Below are 19,311 nucleotides of genomic sequence, written 5' to 3'. Positions count from 1 at the left end.
TCAAAGTAGGTTTTCACTCTGTTACAAGCTCTTCTGGAAACAAAGTAATTGATTAAGCTCATTAGAGTTGAATCTAAGTACCAGTAAAGCTGAGTGCAGACCTAAAAAATTAAGTGCCTGGTTTGAGTGCAGGAGGATTGAAATGGCCATTTTTTAAATTTTTAGAGGCTTTTAATTCCCAGACCCGAGCTGTGTAATAGAAGGATGACATGGGTAGAAAATTATTCCCTAGAAAACAGGGAGATGTTAACATATTGAGACTTGGAAAATATTCCATCATTTAGACTAGAATATGTCTGTAACTGATGTTACAATAATTCACTTTAAAATAAACAAACAAACAAAACGGAAAAGCTCAAAGTCTGGTTTCCCCATCTGTTTCAGGCTCTATTCTTTCAGGCACCTTCAACATCAGAAAGGACTGCTCTCTCAATTGCTAGTTAAGAAAGTACTGTATTTTGCCATGTGTAATACATATCCTTATTTTTCCTTCAAAAACATGGGCAAAAAAAGTTTGCATTACACATGGCAAAATACAAACTTAACATCTAAAATCAGAGGGAACTTGAAGATAAGCTAGACCAACCACTGCATTTAAGAGAGGAGAAAACTGAGGACCAGACACCAGGCCAACTACAGACCAGGCCTTCTATTCTTCATCTGGCAACCAGTGCTCTTTCCATGACCCATGGTATCTTCCTTCACATGGAGAAAGCACAAGCACCAACACAGTGGCAAGCAAACACTTGAGCAAAGTAAGCATTACATATTTTAATCATTTTAAATTTTAGATTTTAAAAATCAGTGCTAATCTTCTGAAAAAGAGCTCTATTTTTTTTAAGACTTTCTCCCTCCCAGAAACCTATGTTACCCTCAAAGACCACCATGGCGGTTGTTGACCTACTATTATAAATGAGAAAGAAAAAAAAGTTTTCAAGTTTTTATTGCCAGAGACTTAGTCTGTTGGCATAGTGTCATTTCACAGAGATTGAAAAAGTGTACTGCCTCTAAATGACTGAATAAAGCAAAACAAGAAACAGTGAGTATTGGAACAGCTTAAGCGCTCAACTCTAAGGGGCCTGTGAAATACACATGGTATAATGAAGTGATAAAAGACAGCAATTAAAACTGGTTTTTGACATGAAAGAGGTAAAGCAACTAAAAAATGATACAAATAAAATGGTACCCTCTTTATTTTGTATGTATGTAGGTGTATGTAGTTTATCCTAGAAAAACTACTGGAAAAGCATATAAGGAATGGAATTAACTGCAGTTTCTTGGGTTATGGCATTTCCTCTGATTGTCCCACCCTGCTTTTATGTACTGAGCTTTTCTAACGGGAAGAGGAGAAATGTACTTTGAAAGGGAGGATCAGTTACTCCCTGTTAATATTCTGACCAAGTACTTCTGAGAATCTTCCATAAGCTATTAAAAGGAATACATCAGAAATATGGTTTTTCTGGGTTGCTAAACTTCAGGTCCACCAACCAGTAGCTGTTTCATACTAGTGTGAAAAGTTATGTTCTTGCATTCTAAAAACATTAATTTTATATCTTCCCATCCAGCTCCTTTGTTAGTTCATATAGCAGATTGTTCTCATAAAACCAAAGCATGTATTTGGAGAGGAGAAAGAGTTTTCCTCAAACCTCTTAAAGTCCCTGGCAGGGTCTGAAAATTAAACTGACAAAGACAGATTAACAGAAGAATAACATTCTAATTTTAATAAATTTTTACATGTACATGGAAGCATTCACAAGAGAATGAAGAAGTGGCCACAGCAAGAAGCTTTTATACCTTTCAGTCAAAGACAACAATAAATTTGTGAAGAACTGACAAAACAAAAAAGTTACATCAAAATTCCCTATCATGGTGATAAGAATGTATTCCTCCTGGTTCAGGGATGGTATGTTTCACACAGGAGATTTATCTCCTGCTTTAAGGGGAGAAGGATGTTGCGGGTCAGGGGTATTCAGAGTGACCATGCTTGTCATAATAGGAAGAATGTATTCCTTCAACTTAAGATTTTCAATATGCCAAAATGCTGTACTTGGAAGTAGAGTGTCCTAAACCCCATCATATTCATACAACCAATTGAGCATCCAGCATTTGCACGAAGTGCCTCATATATCCCAGCTACAAAGGCAGGTCCTTGGAATACAAAGATAAATAAATAATGACCTATATACAATCTCTCAGTGTGATAGAGACAGCTATGAGGAATTCATAAAACACAGTGAAACAAGTATGATCTTGATGCTCTCTGAAACTTGTGATCTTCCCTGGATAATGACCCACCATTTATAAGCTGCTAAAGCCATAATATTTATAACCAAACTTGTCCTCACTTTTAGTATTTTCAGAACCTAGTAGTGAACCTGGCAGAAAGTAGAGACTTAATAAGTGAGTAAATAAATGACTAAATGTAAAATGTACAAAGGGATATAAGAAAACCTAGTTCTCCAAAAGAATTAGCTTTTAAGGTGATTTTTAAATTAAACTTTAAAAAAATATTTTATTTGTTTATTACAGAGGGAGAAACATCGACGCATGGTGCCTCTCGCATGCCCCCCACCAGAGACCTGAAAAATGATGAGAAAAACTCCCAGCTTCACAGGAGAGTTTGTTGGAGAGATCCACAGAGTCCTGGAACATACACAAACCCACCCACCTGGGGAATCAGCATGAGAAGGGCCCAATTCATTTTTTGGTAGCAGAGGAAGTGACTGAAAACCAGCTGACTGCTAAGCAAGAAGCATTGTTCCCTCTTGGACCCCACCCCCCCACACAGCACCACAAGGCAGAGATGTGGGTTGCCCTGCCCTGGCAAATACCTAAGGCTCTGCCCCTTACTAAGTAACAGGCACACCAAGACAAAAAAATATGGCCTGAATGAAAGAACAGATCAAACCTCCAGAAAAAATGTAACTAAGCGACGAGGAGATAGACAACCTATCAGATGCACAGTTCAAAACACTGGTAATCAGGATGCTCACAGATATGATTGAGTATGGTCACAAAATAGAGGAAAAGTGAAGGCCATGCAAAGTGAAATAAAGAAAAATATACAAGGAGCCAACAGTGAAGGGAAGAAAAGTGGGACTCAAATCAACAGTTTGGAGCAGGAGGAAGAAACAAAAATTCAACCAGAATAGAATAAAGAAACAAGAATTCAAAAAATATGAGGAGAGACTCAGGAAACTCTGGGACAACTTTAAACATTCCAACATCTGAATCATAGGGGTGCCAGAAGGAGTAAAGGAAGAGCAGGAAATTGAAAACTTATTGCAAGAAATAATGGAGAACTTACCCAATCTGGCAAAGGAAATAAGACTTCCAGGAAGTCCAGGAAGCTCAGAGTCCAAAGAAGTTGGACCCAAGGGAGCACATACCAACACACATCATAATTACATTACCCCAAGATTAAAGATAAGGAGAGAATCTTAAAAGCAGCAAGAGAAAAGGAGACAGTTACCTACAAAGGAGATCCCATAAGACTATCAGGTGGTTTCTCAAAAGAAACCTTGCAGGCAAGAAGGATCTAGGAAGAAATATTTGAAGTCATGAAAGGCAAGGACCTACATCCAAGAGTACTCTATCCTGCAAAGCTATCATTTAGAATAGAAGGGCAGATAAAGTGCTTCCCAGATAAAGTCAAGTTAAAGGACTTCATCATTACCAAGCCCTTATTATATGAAATGTTAAAGGGACTTATCTAAGAAAAAGAAAGCCAAAACTATGAACAGTAAAATGACAACAAACTCACAATTATCAAAAACTGAACTTAAAACAAAAACAAAGCAAGCAAACAACTAAAACAAAAACAGAATCACAGAAATGGAGATTACATAGAGGACTATCAGCAGGGAGGGGGAGAGGGGAGAATGGGGGAAAAGGTACAGGGAATAAGAAGGATAAATGGTAGGTAAAAAATAGACAAGGGGAGGTTAAGAATAGTACAGGAAATGGAGAAACCAAAGAACTTATGTGTATGACCCATGGACATGAACTAAGGTGGAGGAACGTAGGTGGGAGGGAGGTGCAGGGTGGAGGGGAATAAAGGTGGAAAAAATGGGACAACTGTAATGGCACTACCTCATCCAGGTGAGCAAGTCAACATCAATAATAATAAGCTATGTTGGTTATATGTGCCTGTGATATAATGTACCCATAAAAATGACCATTTACCACTGTGGGTGTTCTCCAAAAAACGTTATCACCCTAGATTAATCATAAGAAAAACACTACACAATCCCATTTGAGAGAGTCACAAAATACCTGATAGGTGCTTTTCAAAACTGTAAAGGTCACCAAAAACAAGAAAAGTAAAACTTTACAACCCAAGACAAAAATGACGGAATGTAATGTAAAATCTTGGATGGGATTCTAGAACAGAAAAAGAACATTATGTTAAAAAAAAAAAGAAATCTGAGAAATGGACTTCAGTTTATATCAATATTGATTCATCAGTTAAATACACCATACTTAACGTGAGATGTTGTTAATCACAGGGAAAACTGGGTGTGAGATACATAGAAACTCTTGTGTTATCCTCCCAATCTTTCTGTAAATCTAAAAGTGGTCTAGAATAAAAACTTTATATTGGGTTGGCCAAAAAGTTCGTTTGGGCTTTTCCCATAAGATGGCTCTAGTAGTGCTTAGCTGTCTTATCAGCATGCAATAAAAAAGACTTATTAAAATGGGTGAATTTTTGTGTAGCCATTTTAATATTGAAGATGGAAGAAAACACACAACATATTCAGCATATTATACTTTATTATTTCAAGAAAGGTAAAAGCACAACTGAAACACACAAAGAAGATTGTGCAGTGTGTGGAGAAGGTGCTGTGACTGACCAAACATGTCAAAAATGGTTCGCGAAGTTTCATGCTGGAGATTTCTCACTGGATGATGCTCCACAATCGGGTAGACTAGTTGAAGTTGATAGGGATCAAATCCAGACATTAACCAAGAACAATCCATGTTATACCAGGAGGGAAGACAGCAGACATACTCAAAATATCCAAATCAATAAAGTTATTGATGAAAATGAACAATGTCTTTTATTTTTTGGAAAAAACTAAATAGACTTTTTGGTCAACCCAATAAGGAGTATATACATATACACAAAGACACACATGTACATACATATATATTTCTAAAAACACAAGTGATCAAAGATTTAAATTTAATAAGATTAATAATTTTTACTACTTCATCAAAGTTTATAATTGAAAACAAAAATCTTGCTGGGATTTTCACTGCGTTAAATGTATACATCAACTGAAGAAGTAACATTCCCAACATACTGAGAAGTAACATCCTCAGTATGTTGAGTCCTCCAATCTGTGAGTGCAGCCTGTCTCTCCATTTATTTATATCTTCTTTGATTTCTTTCATCACCATTTTATAATTTTCAGCCTACAGATCCTATACATGTTTTGTTAAATATATTCCTAAGTACTTTATTATCTTGAGAGTAATTAGTATTTATGATTTTGGTTCCCACATATTGGTTACTAGTATACAGAAAGGCAATTAATGTCTAGTTAGCATCATATCCTGTGACCTTGCAGAACTCATTTATTAGTTTTAGAAAGGTAGTTTGTTTGGGGTATATTCTTTGGAATTTTCTGTGTAGACAATTATATCATCTGCAAATAGAAATTCTTTCATTTCTTCCTTTCCAGTCAGAATGCCTTTGATTTCTTTTTCTTGCCATATGTCAGTAGCTATAACTTCCAATCCAATGCTGATTAACAGTGTTAAAACCAAACATTGTTGCCTTCTTCCCACTGTTAGAAAACATTATTTCTTAGCATTAAATATGACGTTAACTAAAGAATTTTTACAGATGCCCATTATCAAGTTGATGAAGTCTCCCTCTATTCTTAGTTTGGTGAGAATTTTTTATGTTGAACAAGTACTGAATTTGATCAAATGCTTTTTCTATATTAATTGATATGATCACATGATTTTCTTCTGCCTACAGATATGGTGGTGGATTACATTGGCTCTGAAATATTGAATTAAGGTGAATTTTAAAGGATAAATAGGACTTCACAGCTATCAGTATAAAACCATTTGTGTTTATTTGCTTAATGTCTATTTATCCCTACTAAACTATCACCTCCATAGTGGATTATTTATTTTGTTCAAAACCATATGCCCAATACCTAGCCTAGTGCCTAGCACACAATAAGCACTCAATGAATATTTGGGGAAATAAATGGAGAACAGAACACACAAGGACACTGCCATGGCCAGTCTGCCAGGATAACAGAAGCAGAGATTTTGCTGTGGAGTGGCCAAAAGACAGAGCCCCGGCCTCACAGGGTATACATATATTAATTCAAGATTCTTCAATGACCTAAACATAAAACTTTTAGAAGAAAATGTATAAGAATATTTTTATAATTTGGAGTGGACACAGGTTTCTTAGAGCATACAAATTAATAACCATGAAAAACAATATTGATAATTTTTTTGAAAATTAAAATTTTGTTCTTCAAAAAAGATCCTTTAAAAAATGAATAGGGAAGCAAAAGACTGAGAGAAATATTTTCAAGACATGAACATAACAGCTGTTACATATAGAGAATCCCTACAATTTAGTAATAGAAATGTCCCAGTTAAAAAACAAACAAAAGATTTCAACGAATACTTCAGAGAAAATATACAAATGGCTGATAAGCACATAAAAAGGTCCTTGACAGCATTAGTCAACAGGGGAATGAAAATAAAGCCCAGTAAAACACCACCATTATTATTATTATTACACCAACAGAAAAACTAAGATCACACCAAATGTTGGCAAAGATGTGCAACAACCAGAACTCTCAAACATTTTTTGGTGACAGCATCAAATAGTAAAACCACTTCAGAAAAAAAAAAGTCTGGCAATGTTTTATAGAACTAAACATATATCTACCCTATGATCCAACAATTCCAATGCTAGGTATTTCACCAAGAGGAAATGTCCACAAAAAGACTTGTATTAAAACATTCATTGTAACTTTATTTGTAACAGCCCCAAACTAGGAACAGCCCAAATGCCCCTCAACAGAAAACAGGTAAACAGCGGTATAGTCATACAAGGGAATACCATGGCATAGACACACACACACACACCACTACCCACAATAGCGTGGATGAATCTGAAAAACATTACAATGAGTGAAAGGCAGCAGTCACAAAAGAGTATATATTGCATAATTCCCTTAATGTAAGGTAAAAGAATAAATAAAGTACTCTACAGTGGAAAAAAATCAAAACAATGCCTCCTGGAAGGTGGGAATGAAGTCTAATTTTTAAAAGGAGCATGAGGGGACTTCTTGTGCTAACAGTAATGTTTTATATCTTGGGAGTTTGAGTTACACAGGTGTATCCATTTGTCAGAACCAATGAATGGTACACTTAAAATCTGTGCATTTCACTATATGTAAATTTTACCTAATAAAAAAACTTGTATTAATTATATGCATTTAGGTAAACTCTGCAAACTACTTTGAAATCTCTACCTCTCTAAAAAAAATTAGATTGTTAAGTGAATAGAGGAAAAAGCATGGCAACATGTTAATTTTAAGAATCCAGGTGGTAGTTATTTGGAGGGTCAGAGAAAAAAGTTTTCAAACTATATTGTATATTTGAAAATTTTCATCATAAAGGAATAAGCAGGAAAGAAGAATGGGATTGGGTCACTTTTGAGTATAGATGTTGCTCTGACCAGCATGGCTCAGTTGGTTGGGCATCAGCCAGCAAAAGGAAAGGTCACTGGTTTAATTCCGGATCAGGTCATACGCCTGGGTTGCAGGCCAGTACCCAGTTGGGGCACATGTGAGACAACCAATAGATGTTTCTCTCCCTCTCTTTCTCCCTCCCTTCCCCTCTCTCTAAAAATAAATACAATCTTTTCAAAAAGAATATGGATGTTACCAGCATTTCTAGTTTTCAAATCCTAGGACTCTATGGAAGTGGCTCAGGAAATGCTCAGAAGGTGAAAATTAGGTAAGAAAGCGGGGCACAGGCCCTAATGACACCACAGCAGCTCTACATTTATAAACTGGGATTTCAGAAAAAACAATTTTAAAGACTCCAATGATGCAAAAACACACATACACAAATACAAATGGACAAGCCATTGCTGGACATAATAATGAATTTTATTCACCCAAGTACCATGGGGCTCAGTGATTAACAACATATTGACATCGTTCTCAGGCATGGTTGAGTAAAATATGCAGAGTGGTGCATCCTTTGTATTCTCAGAGAAATAGAATATTTGAAAGGGCACTGAAGGTCAACTGGTTTAATACCCTGACTTTCCAGATGAGAAACTTGGGACCCACTAAGAAACAGACAAGTCATCCCGGAGTCAGCTCACGGTGGACTGGACCCAGGCTTGTCAGGCACTGCCAGACCACTGCTCACTCCTCCTCCTGCCACAATTCCAGCACCCCTGAAGAGTCTTTAATGAGATTTTTCTGGTTATTTTGTTGACAATGTATTTGAAAAATAAGGTCTGTGCTTTATATGACAAAATGCTCCAAAAACAGAAAGTGCCATTTTGTTCATAGCTACCTGTGAAAGATTATGGCCTGTTTTCTGATTTTGACATTTATTTGAAATTCAGATTCTATTGTATAACCTAATATGAGCTATGGAGATAATTAATATAAATGTGAAAATCTCAGGATGAAGTAAGAAAATGGGAAAAAAGGAACATGCTTAAAGTTCAAGCCACTTTCCTGTGCCACATTACAGCATTAAATTACCTGCTCTTGTCAAGCACAAAATTCAAACACTGAGTTGAAATTAGTCACTTCTATAAATTTCCATTACCTGCTCTGAACAGAGAGCACATGGACCTCTTTTACACATGTGTGTCTGAGAAGCTGTGGGTAAACTCTTAATGGAACTCTGGAGTTGATCTTTTGGTATAGTCAAGATGCCTCTCTTAATTTAATCTACCTGAGGGGAGGTCTCTGGTAGGCTACCAGTTTTATAATTTATGCAGTCCTGGGTCTTTCTAATATCTTTTTTTAAATTGTTGTTCTACTAGTTGTCCCAATTTTCCTCTGTTGCTCTCCCCTGCCCCACCCACACTCTAATATCTTTTAAATATTGAAATAGCACCTTGCCTTTAAGACTTTCACCTTTACAGCACAGAAGAAAGAACATCTCTAAATGCTGCTTATCTTTTTACTAACACCTCTTGCTGAAGGTCTGCTGAAAGAACAACGAATAATAAAAAAATAATAACGGCATTATTATTTTTGAGTCATTAACCAAGCACTTTACATGTATTATCTCATTTAGTCATTATTACAATTCAAAACTGATATTACTTTATAGAAAAGGAAAATGAGGTTCCACAGTTCCATAGCACAAAAAGTGGTAGTGGTAAGAATCAGAAGCCCAGATCTAACTCCAAAGCCCAGAGTTTTTCCAGTGAATTGGATTGGTAATGGATAATTTTCAGCCCACCCAGACCAATATCACTCACTCTCATTGCACTGCTTCCAAAAGTTGAGCAGAGTGTATCATTTGGTGCAGCATGGCCTTTAATACAGATGGAGGCTTCTAGGAGATGCACTGCCCACCAGCTCTAACAATATACGCTGCTTCTCCCTAACCACTGGCTCAACTGCCAAAGCTTAGCTTTTCAGTTCAGCAGAATAGGGAAGTAGCGTGTATTCAAGAGGACACCGCAGGTTACTCAAGATATAGGAAGGAGGCCAGGCAGCTACTCTGAACATGAAAAGGAGATTTGCTTTCTACCTCAGGTCACTCCTTCAAGTCAGTTTGATCTGTTAGAAATCCTTGTTATTTCTTCTCTAGGCTTATGATGTCTCTACACCTTTTACTCCCTGTATCTCCATGTCTCCCTCCTCTTCAGCGACAGGAGCAAATGGGAAACCAGGTCCTTGGCCACAAGGGCAGCCAGTATCTCCACAAGCAGCTGCTGCTCAGGCCTTTCAGAATCATGATTTTAGACTTAGATAAATTTGACCTGGAGGCCATTAGCTTTGAAGTCACCACACAAAACACAGTGGCTTCTGTAACATTTGGTGAGCTGAAACCCAGTCACCCACCTAGAAACAAAGAGTGAGATCTCTGAAAAAGAGTGGGGAAGGGCAGAGCAGTCACACTCATCACAGCAAAGAAGGCAGAGGGCACTTCAGAAGAAAGCAATGCTCATTCATGCATAAGGACCACATTTTAGTTTATCTGAGCTAACAAACTATTTCTTATTCTCTTAAAGGGACTAGGGAGGTAAATTTCATTTTGAAGCTCTTAAAGGGTAAACATAACACCAGTCTTCAGAGGAGAGGAGTGAGAATTGTGGGGCAGACAACAAGAGACGAAGGCCCTCCTCTCCCACAGAACAATCCCCAGACGAGTTCCATGTAACACTGCCTCTAACAGAGGTTACTCCTTCCCTCTGTCAGTGACCTCAACTCTCTCTGTCTGCCTACTCCCCTCAGCATCTGCCGGGCCAAAATCGTCAACATATTTGTCATATTTTTGTGTGGTTCTTATTTTCCACTTTTGTTTCTATTTCTCTAATTTGTCCTCTTTATTTTTACGTTTTATCATAAACTTACATCCTTGCTGTAAGCTGCCTTCAATTATTTGAGTTAAGGAAAAGGTAGAAAGTAAATAATAATAAATCCCAGTTTCCAATCTGTACCTGGCTGGGCAAAAAAAAAAGAGGTAAATACAATAAACTTGTTCAAATAATACCTAAGAAAGAATATTCATTTCTGTGTAAGGATCTGAATACCCCCAGTAGAATCACGTATCACACTGAAAAAGAATCTTGAAGACCATAGGACCAACTTAATCATCTTGCAAAAGAAGAAACAGACCCAGAAAAGATTCAACTTAATCAAGATAACAACACTACTTATGGGCACGCCACTACTTCAGAGCATTACTTTCATGCAATCAGCATTTTCAAACATTAAAAGAAGACATGTTCAAACCACTTCTTCTGAACCTAATTGAGACGTCCATGCATCAGCTGACGAACACACATATCCCACTACTTCATCACCATAAAGCAAAGTAATCAACAACTCCAACCAACACTTACTTGTATAATTATTTAAATACTGTGTCCACATTTACTTATATTAGTTTCTAAAAATGAGTGTAGGAAGAACATAAAAAACTGGAAGAACATAAGTGCTGATACTAATAATACAACTGAAACAAAGAAGGATATAACTAAGTATATAAAAGTGGTAATTCACGGTCAATTATAGGACGTAAGCTGATCAACTCAGAGTGTAGAGGTGAGAGGGAAAAAGTAAAGTTATCCCAAATACCAAGACCACAACATCCAATGACTGATGAGGGGAAGGGGAAGTGAGAAAAAATTTAAGAAGATCACAAAAATATTAAATAAAAACTAGCATCAGAAAGACATACTAGTAACTCAAACACAGAGAGAAAGTTCATGGGTTTGTTCGTGGGTATATATTTTCTATTTATCAAGATAGGGTAGCTAATTCCTTAATTTAAAAAAAAGAACAAGAAAAAAATCAAACTCTACATCATGAGTTTCTGTTCTGCCCCTTCCAAAACCATCACTGACAATGCCTTATTTCTAATAGTATTAAAAATATATTTTACTGATTATAGACAGTTCTATTACTGACAAAAGCAAAATTTGAACTCCAAAATTACTGCTTTGTAAAAATTATCTACATTTCAGTTTAACATATTCTTAATGTTGTTTTTAAATATATGTACATTGCAGGATAGGTGAACATAGAAATAATAGATTTAACTTAGTTCTCTGGGAATATATAAACCACATGTTTAACTTCTATACATTAGAGTCTTAAAACCTTTCTCAGGAATGCACTGTGAATCAAAGTGGATGACAGTCTGCGATGTGAGAAGACAGACTAGAATCCACAACTCTTGGGCAGTGTGTATTGTATATTTTTTTTCTAGGCTTCACTCCCGTAAGTAGAATGCATAGGCTATGAGACACCTACTCTGGCTACTCACAAGCTACTGTTAATTGTTCATGGATATTGGCAGAAAATATCAAGATCCATAAAGGTATAGATAAATGAAGCACTTACAAATGTTCTTCTACTCCATTTTTCATCCATGAAAAAATATGGCCAAAGGCAATCCACATTTACCTTCAGTTACCTTTTAAAATAAAGTACATCCAAGGAAATTAGTTTTCAATCATAAGCAAAAATTCCTGAAGTTAAAAAAGGAAGTAAACCAAACCACACATAACCACTGCAACTGTTGGCCTTGCTTGTAAGCTCCTAACTACAAGACAGAAGCAAAAGCGAAGTGGGAAGATGGAATTTTTCCTTCAAGAAAGGAGACATGAGATTACTGAGATCTAAAAGGCAGCCAGAGCATGACTATCAAGGATTTCCATTCAGATGTAATGATGTGGTTAAATAGATAAAATAAAAACAGTAATATCACAGAGTCATAATAAGGCTAACAAGTATAAAGTAAAAAATACAAATTTTCAATGCCCTCTTCCCTGTCTTTTAAGGAAAGGGGGCCTTGAAAGCTAGACTTTCCTACGGTTTTTTCCTAATGAACTATTTAGGTTTTATTCACAGTCATACAAATTACTATATGCATTTTTTTATCCTCACCCGAAGATTTGTTTATTGATTTGAGAGAGAGGGGAAAGGAGAGCAAGAGAGAGAAATAAAGATCAATGTGAGAGAGAAACATGGATCTGTTGCCTCCTGTACGCACCCCACCTGGGAATCAAACCTGCAACCTAAGTATGTGCTGTGAACAGAATCAAACCTGCAACGTTTTGTGTATGGGACAATGCTCCAAAAAAACTGAGACACTCAGCCAAGGTTATTTTTTCTTTTTAAATCCATCTCTTGCCCTGGCTGGTGTAGCTCAGTGGATTGAGCATGGGCCTGAAAACCAAAGGGTTGCCAGTTTGATTCCCAGCCAGGGCACATGCCTGGGTTGCAGGCCAGGTTCCCCAGTAGGGGGTGCGTGAGAGGCAACCACACACTGATGTTTCTCTCCCTCTCTTTACCCTCTCTCTAAAAATAAATAAATAAAATCTTTTTTTGAAAGTCCATCTCTTGATCTTATCTCCCCCTCCAGCTACTACCCTGTTAACCTCCACCTTTTCACCACAAAACACCTCCAAATAGTTCTATTTTGATGTCTCTAATTCCTCTCTATCCTCTCCAACTCATTCCAATTAGGTATTTCTTCTACCACAATAGCACCTGTCTAGTTTACCCTAAAAGCATAGAGCCTCCATAATATAGTTTGAAAAACATACTATACCAACAACTACATGAGTTGGAAAGGAGAACCCAAGTTCCAGATGTGAATATAGCCCAACTAGCACCTTAATTTCATCCTTGAAAGATCCTGAAGAAAAACCCCACTTGAGGTGCAGCTAGCCTTCTCACCTATGAAAATGTGTGACAACAAATGGGTACTGAATTAAGGTACTAAGTTTGTATTATATTAATTATTGTGTAGAACAGACTGTGTGTTCAATAATTACTATTGAGCAAATGGTTTCCCATTCATTTAGATGTTCTGAATAAAAGCTACAAATACAACTGAAATTCCTGATTATCTGACTAAAGGCTACTTTGCCACCAAATCATAAGATTTGATATCCTAAGAAATAAGTAAATAGAAAAAGGGCAAAACCGTTCAATCAAATAGCATATATTAGTAAAAACCGCATAAAAAGAGAATTAAGGGCTCTTTAATTTTCCTTTGCTATTGCATTTTCAGTACACTCTAAATAAGTATAAATAAACAACTGTATTCCATAAGTTAGAAGCATTGATTTTTTTTTTAAATGAAACAAAAAAATCAGCATAGACAATTCTGCCATTCTGAAGATGTGATGTGATGCTAAATAAGAGCAGGAATCTTCCCTGATACATTTTTCGAATTTTTAAAAACTAATAGTTTGCTTCTGTTCAGATAATTCTTTCACAATGGAGAACCTAAAATATTGTGCTAAAGATGGAAATAAAATCCACCAAAAATAAAAATGAATTTTGGGGAACCAGTGAAGACACCCAAGGCAGAAATATGAAAATAAAGGTGGCACCAGAACAGCCCCATTAGGGCAGTGAGGACACAACACTAACAGACAGCCAAAATCTACCCACTGTCTCCCAGGAAAAGCCAGCTTCCCTCACAACTCTCACACGGCATGATATCTCTCCAAATGGCCACACAGCAGGCAAATGAGTGAAACACATGCACATATGAAATTCAGTCCATAAAAACATTTCTCCATCCATTTGTGTCCTGTATTCCCTCTCAGGCCTTGAAGCTCCTCCTCCACCAACATCCAATTGACTTACAGCCACAGCAACCCCCAGACAGAAAGGAAGTGGCTCAACAGTGACTTTAAACAACAGGCAGCTCCCGGAAAAGGACTCTGTCCACGACAAGAGAAGCTTAAGGTAGCCCCTGTCCTGAGACCCACTTCCATCTTTCTTTCAAGGATATGGTTATGTTGTTTTCTAATATTAGGAAATGTGTGATAAAAATAATTTTTAAAACGTGAAATTCCTGACTTTGATTTTTAAGGAAAATGGTTTCAAACTGGGTTCAATTCTCTGAAAAGTGAGAATTCCTATAAAGCATTCTGAGACCTCAGGAATAAAAACACATTGGCAGTAGGATTAACCTTTCACCGACAACAGCCCTTAGTTGGGATTTTATACTTGATCTAATAATCACTGAGTTTGGAATACATATAGGATGCACACATTCATCTGCCTGGAACACATGCCATCACCCAAGTCATGTAACAAAGCCTGCTTCCTGGACAGTGGAGGTTTTTGATAGAAGCAAGGCCAGTGAAAAACAGCTTTAGGTGACAAGTTTTACCAGGGCAAAATACTTTATCACAAAATGTGGCCTCCAAACTGACTCAATACCAATCATGGTTTATTGTGATGATTAAATGTAAAAGGCACATAATTGGAACTTATTAAGTACTGTTATTTATATTATTAGATATTATTACTCATTAATCATGATTAAAAACATACTTATGTTTGATTGAGCTGCTTAGGAACATTTGATAGGTAAAATTAAGTGATTTATTACTGAGATAAAACCTTCTCAATAAAGTATAATAGTACCTAAGAGATAACATATGGGCAGTAGAGTACATTTTTCACTAGAGGAGAAAAATACTGACAGAGAAGAACCATCGTACCACTGGTCACAAAGTACTAGATTTGATCACATTGACATGTTTACCACCTTTTTTTTTTCTGGTCATTTTGGTATATTTTTAAAGTAATTTATTTAAAATTGTAATGGAAAAACTACTTTAGAAACTCCTCTAATTTCAACTCATTTTTATAATAGCAACATATGAAGCCCCAAAAGAATATAAGTAGTATAACTGCATGTGTCATGATCATTGTTGATTTGATTAAGAAAAAACCACATTCAGGGAAGAATAGCAAATAAGCACTCACCAGGATCATTTTAAGATAATATTTTTGAGACAATATATCATATACAGGAAAGAGTAGCAAATCTGGGAACCACATAGGAAAATTGCAAAAAGCATGTTCCAGAACACTTAGCAACAAAATACAAGGAGATTCCCATTCATTCATTCAACAAATAGGGCAGTGACACTAGGGACTCATTGCTAACGCAACCTAGCCATGAAATACTGTGGCAAAATATAAACATGTCTCAAATACACAGAATGTATGCAATAGAGTGCTAAATACCAAAAAGAATACCACAGAGTGCCCTGGGACTCCAGAAACTAGTATCCTGAGATGATCGGAGACAGCCCCATCAATAAGGTGAACTTCTGAGGCAAGACAAGGGGCTTGTGGGTTGAGGTAGATGGAAAGAAAGGGAGGCATTTTGGAGCATAGGGAAAGGCAAGTCACTGCTGCAGAAGCATCCATAAGGAACAGATCCTGCCAGTTCTAAGTGGATTCTGTAGGACAACTGAAGAGTTATGCAAAAGGTTGCTGAGGAGAAAAGACAGACATGTGTCTGCAACCAGGTAAAGGTACAGGAAAGTGGGAAGTAAACAAACCCAGGAGTAAATTTGGTAGGTGGTTTCAACTTTCTGTTACAGAGGGGACATAATTCATGAGCTAGAAAACAGCATACCAGGAAAGCAAATTAATTAATCAGAAGGTTACATGCACAATTTTAAGATAAAGTTAACTGCTGAATCTAATAAAAAATACATATAAGCTATTATTATTTTACTCCATATACCCACTAAAACAATTATACATAAAATTTGGAATGTTAGCCCTGGCTGGGGTGGCTCAGTGGATTCAGTGCCAGCCTGCGCATCCATGCCCTGGCTGCTGGCCACGTCTCCAGTAGGCGGCATGTGATAGGCAGCCACACATTGATGTTTCTCTCCCTCTCTTTCTCCCTCCCTTTCCCTCTCTAAAAATAAATAAATAAATAAAAATCTTTTTTTAAAAAGTTGGATTTTACTCTGAGTTTCTCTTTCCCCAAGTCACTAAGTTTCCACCTAAAAAATTAAAAGGATAAAAATATACAATAATCAATTTTAAAATCTGCTTTAGTTTTCAAGGCTATGCTTTTAATAAGTTTTCCCTAAAATTTTAGTTGTATCAAAAACATAAACAGATAGCAGTGATTCATTACCAAGGAAGTGTGACAATTTCCCTAAAACTTTTTTACCATTTAAAAATGGTAAAAAGTAACCTATAATCTAAATCGCAGTGCTGCGTCCGGGTGACCCTTCCAGGAGAGACTGCTCTCCCTCCACTGAGAGGCTCTAGGCACTGGAGGAGATGTCCCTGGGCCTAGATCCTCATTTTTACCGGACCGGATCAGCAACTTGGGTTGAGGGATGCTGATTCCCACTTGCTAATCCTCGTGAGACCAGGAATGGGGGGGCAGGAGTCCAAACCAGACCCTAAGTCACCTCTAGGGTGCCTCCTGAAAAATTTGCCAGCTATTGATCCTGGCCTGAAGCGAAAACAGCTGATTTTTCTATCCACTACAGCCAGGCCATTACATCAGCTCGATAATCGCGAAACCTGGACTCCTGAAGGTACTTTTGATTTCATTACCGTTACTGACCTAGATAATTTTTGCAGACGTACTGGCAAGTGGTCTGAGGTTCCATATATTCAGGGCTTTTGGACCTTGGGCTCCCGCCCTGATCTGTGTGCCCAGGCTCCACAGCTCAGGTTCTCCTGGCCTGAGGGAACTCTGACACAGACGGCCTCCTAAGCCAACTGCCCCAGAAACCCCTTCCTCCTTTTCTGATTCCCTTGAAGATCTTGCTTCTCCTCTGGCTCCTCCTCCTCCTCATCAGCTCCCTCCAAGGACTACTCCAGCTCCGGCCCTCCCTTCTCAGCCAGATTCTTCCCCACCCTCTGAAGACCTTTCCTCCCCAGTCAGCTCACACACCCGCTCTCGCCTGAATCTAGAGCCCCTAGACTCCCATATTTGTCCCCTCCAGGAAGTGGCAGGAGCAGAGGGTGTCGTTCAGGTCCATGTCTCCTTCTCACTAACTGACCTCTCTTCAATTGAGAAATGCCTAGGCTCTTTCTCCACTAACCCTACCAATTTTATCAAAGAGTTCCAATACCTAGTCCAGGCTTATGACCTCACATGGCATGACCTGCATATCATTTTAACTTCCACCATGACCCCGGACCAGCACGACCACGTCCGGACTGCAGCTAGGGCTCATGCAGACCAAACCCACACCACCAATCCCCTCATGCCAGTAGGGGCTGAAGCTGTGCCAGAGGTGGAACCAGGCTGGAACTACCAGGTAAGTCAGGTGGGCCGGAGGCGCCACAACCAGATGGTCGAATGCCTGATAGCAGGTACGCACCAGTCAGCCCAGAAAGCAGTCAATTACAATAAACTTAGAGAAGTCACCCAAGGCCCTGGAGAAAATCCGGCCCTATTTTTCAACAGACTAACCGAGGCAATGATGCTCCATACCAGCCTTGACTCGGCTTCTAACGCTGGGGCCACTGTCTTAACTACTCACTTAATCTCTCAGTTGGCCGCAGACATTAGAAGAAAATTAAAAAAGGCCTAGGATGGCCCCCAAACCCCCATCCGAGATCTGGTAAATATGGCATTTAAATTTTTCAATAATCTGGAAGCAGAGGCTGAGGCTGCCCACCAGGCATGCCTACAGCAAAAGGTGGCCCTGCAGACCCAAGCCATGCTAGCAGCCCTGCGGCTGGTGGCAAACACCGGCATGGGGGCGAAGCCTAAGTCCAGGTGGAAGAACGCCCCACAAGGGGCCTGTTTCAAGTGCAGCAAAGGAGGACACTGGACCCACCAGTGTCCTCAACCTCAGCCACTAAAGAAGCCCTGCCCCGAGTGCCGACAGCTTGGCCACCAGAGGGATGCCTGTCCCCTTAGAGGCTCGACACCCCCCTCCCCCAGCACCACCATGAAGGGGACTAGCCGATCAGGGTGCAGACTTTTCCCTGGCCCGCGCCGGAACTTCTCAGACTCCCAGACTCCTAGACGACTGAAGCAGCAAGACTTGAAGACCCTCATCGCCCTCGCCAAGCACAGGGTAATGCTGCAGGTAGCGGGTAAGTCCATCCCTTTCCTGGTGGACACGGGGGCTACCTACTCTGTTTTACCATCTTTTTCAGGAACTCTTACTCCTTCCCAGATCTCGGTCATGGGGTCTGACAGGACCCCATCTCACCCGTGGCGAAGTCCTCTGCTTAACTGCAGTCTGGACGGCTTTCCCTTTTCCCATTCATTCCTGGTCATACCCTCCTGCCCTATCACGCTCTAGGAAGGGACGTTCTCCAACTGCTAGGTGCCACTCTCCAGGTCATGAGAAATCCTACTCCTTCCTCCTCCCTTATCCTTCTGCTGTTAGAAAATCCAACTCCTCCTCCCCGACCCTGCTGACCCCACAGCTTATGCATTACGGAGGAGAGCTCAGAGATAAACTAACCAGAAAGAGAGAAAAACGAGCGGTCTTCCTGCCCACGCTAGTAGGCCTAACTTTCACCACAACCCTGGCAGCAGCTGGAATAGGCAGCACTGGGTTAGCAGTCTCCAGACCACTCGTCAATTACGGGCTTAGAACAGGCCCTAGATGCCTCTGCTATGTCCCTAGCATCTCTGCAGAGATAGATAACTTCAGTAGCCCAGGTTGCCCTCCAGAACCACAGAGCCCTAGACCTACTAAAGGCAGAAAAAGGGGGAACATGCCTCTTTCTGCAGGAACAGTGCTGCTTCTATGTGAATGAAAGCGGTGTAGTGGGAGAGAATATTAATACCCTA

The 19,311-nt window shown here is 38.9% G+C and overlaps 1 protein-coding gene across 25 annotated transcripts in view; it reads right to left on the bottom strand.

Moving 5' to 3' along the window:
- The window catches only part of FARS2 (phenylalanyl-tRNA synthetase 2, mitochondrial), a 537,315-nt gene that overhangs the window by 422,841 nt on the left and 95,163 nt on the right, over positions 1-19,311 (bottom strand). For 3 of the 25 annotated variants that reach the window (XM_053920339.2, XM_053920321.2, XM_053920328.2), the window contains exon 3: positions 12,099-12,171. The exons of the other annotated variants lie outside the window; for them this stretch is intronic. The gene's annotated coding sequence lies outside the window, so the exon portion shown is untranslated. The remainder of the gene's footprint in view (positions 1-12,098; positions 12,172-19,311) is intronic. 25 annotated transcript variants of the gene reach the window in all.

The sequence above is a fragment of the Desmodus rotundus genome, chromosome 3, assembly GCF_022682495.2.
Source record: "Desmodus rotundus isolate HL8 chromosome 3, HLdesRot8A.1, whole genome shotgun sequence".
NCBI lineage: Eukaryota > Metazoa > Chordata > Mammalia > Chiroptera > Phyllostomidae > Desmodus > Desmodus rotundus.
This window is presented reverse-complemented; position numbering and strand designations above follow the sequence as displayed.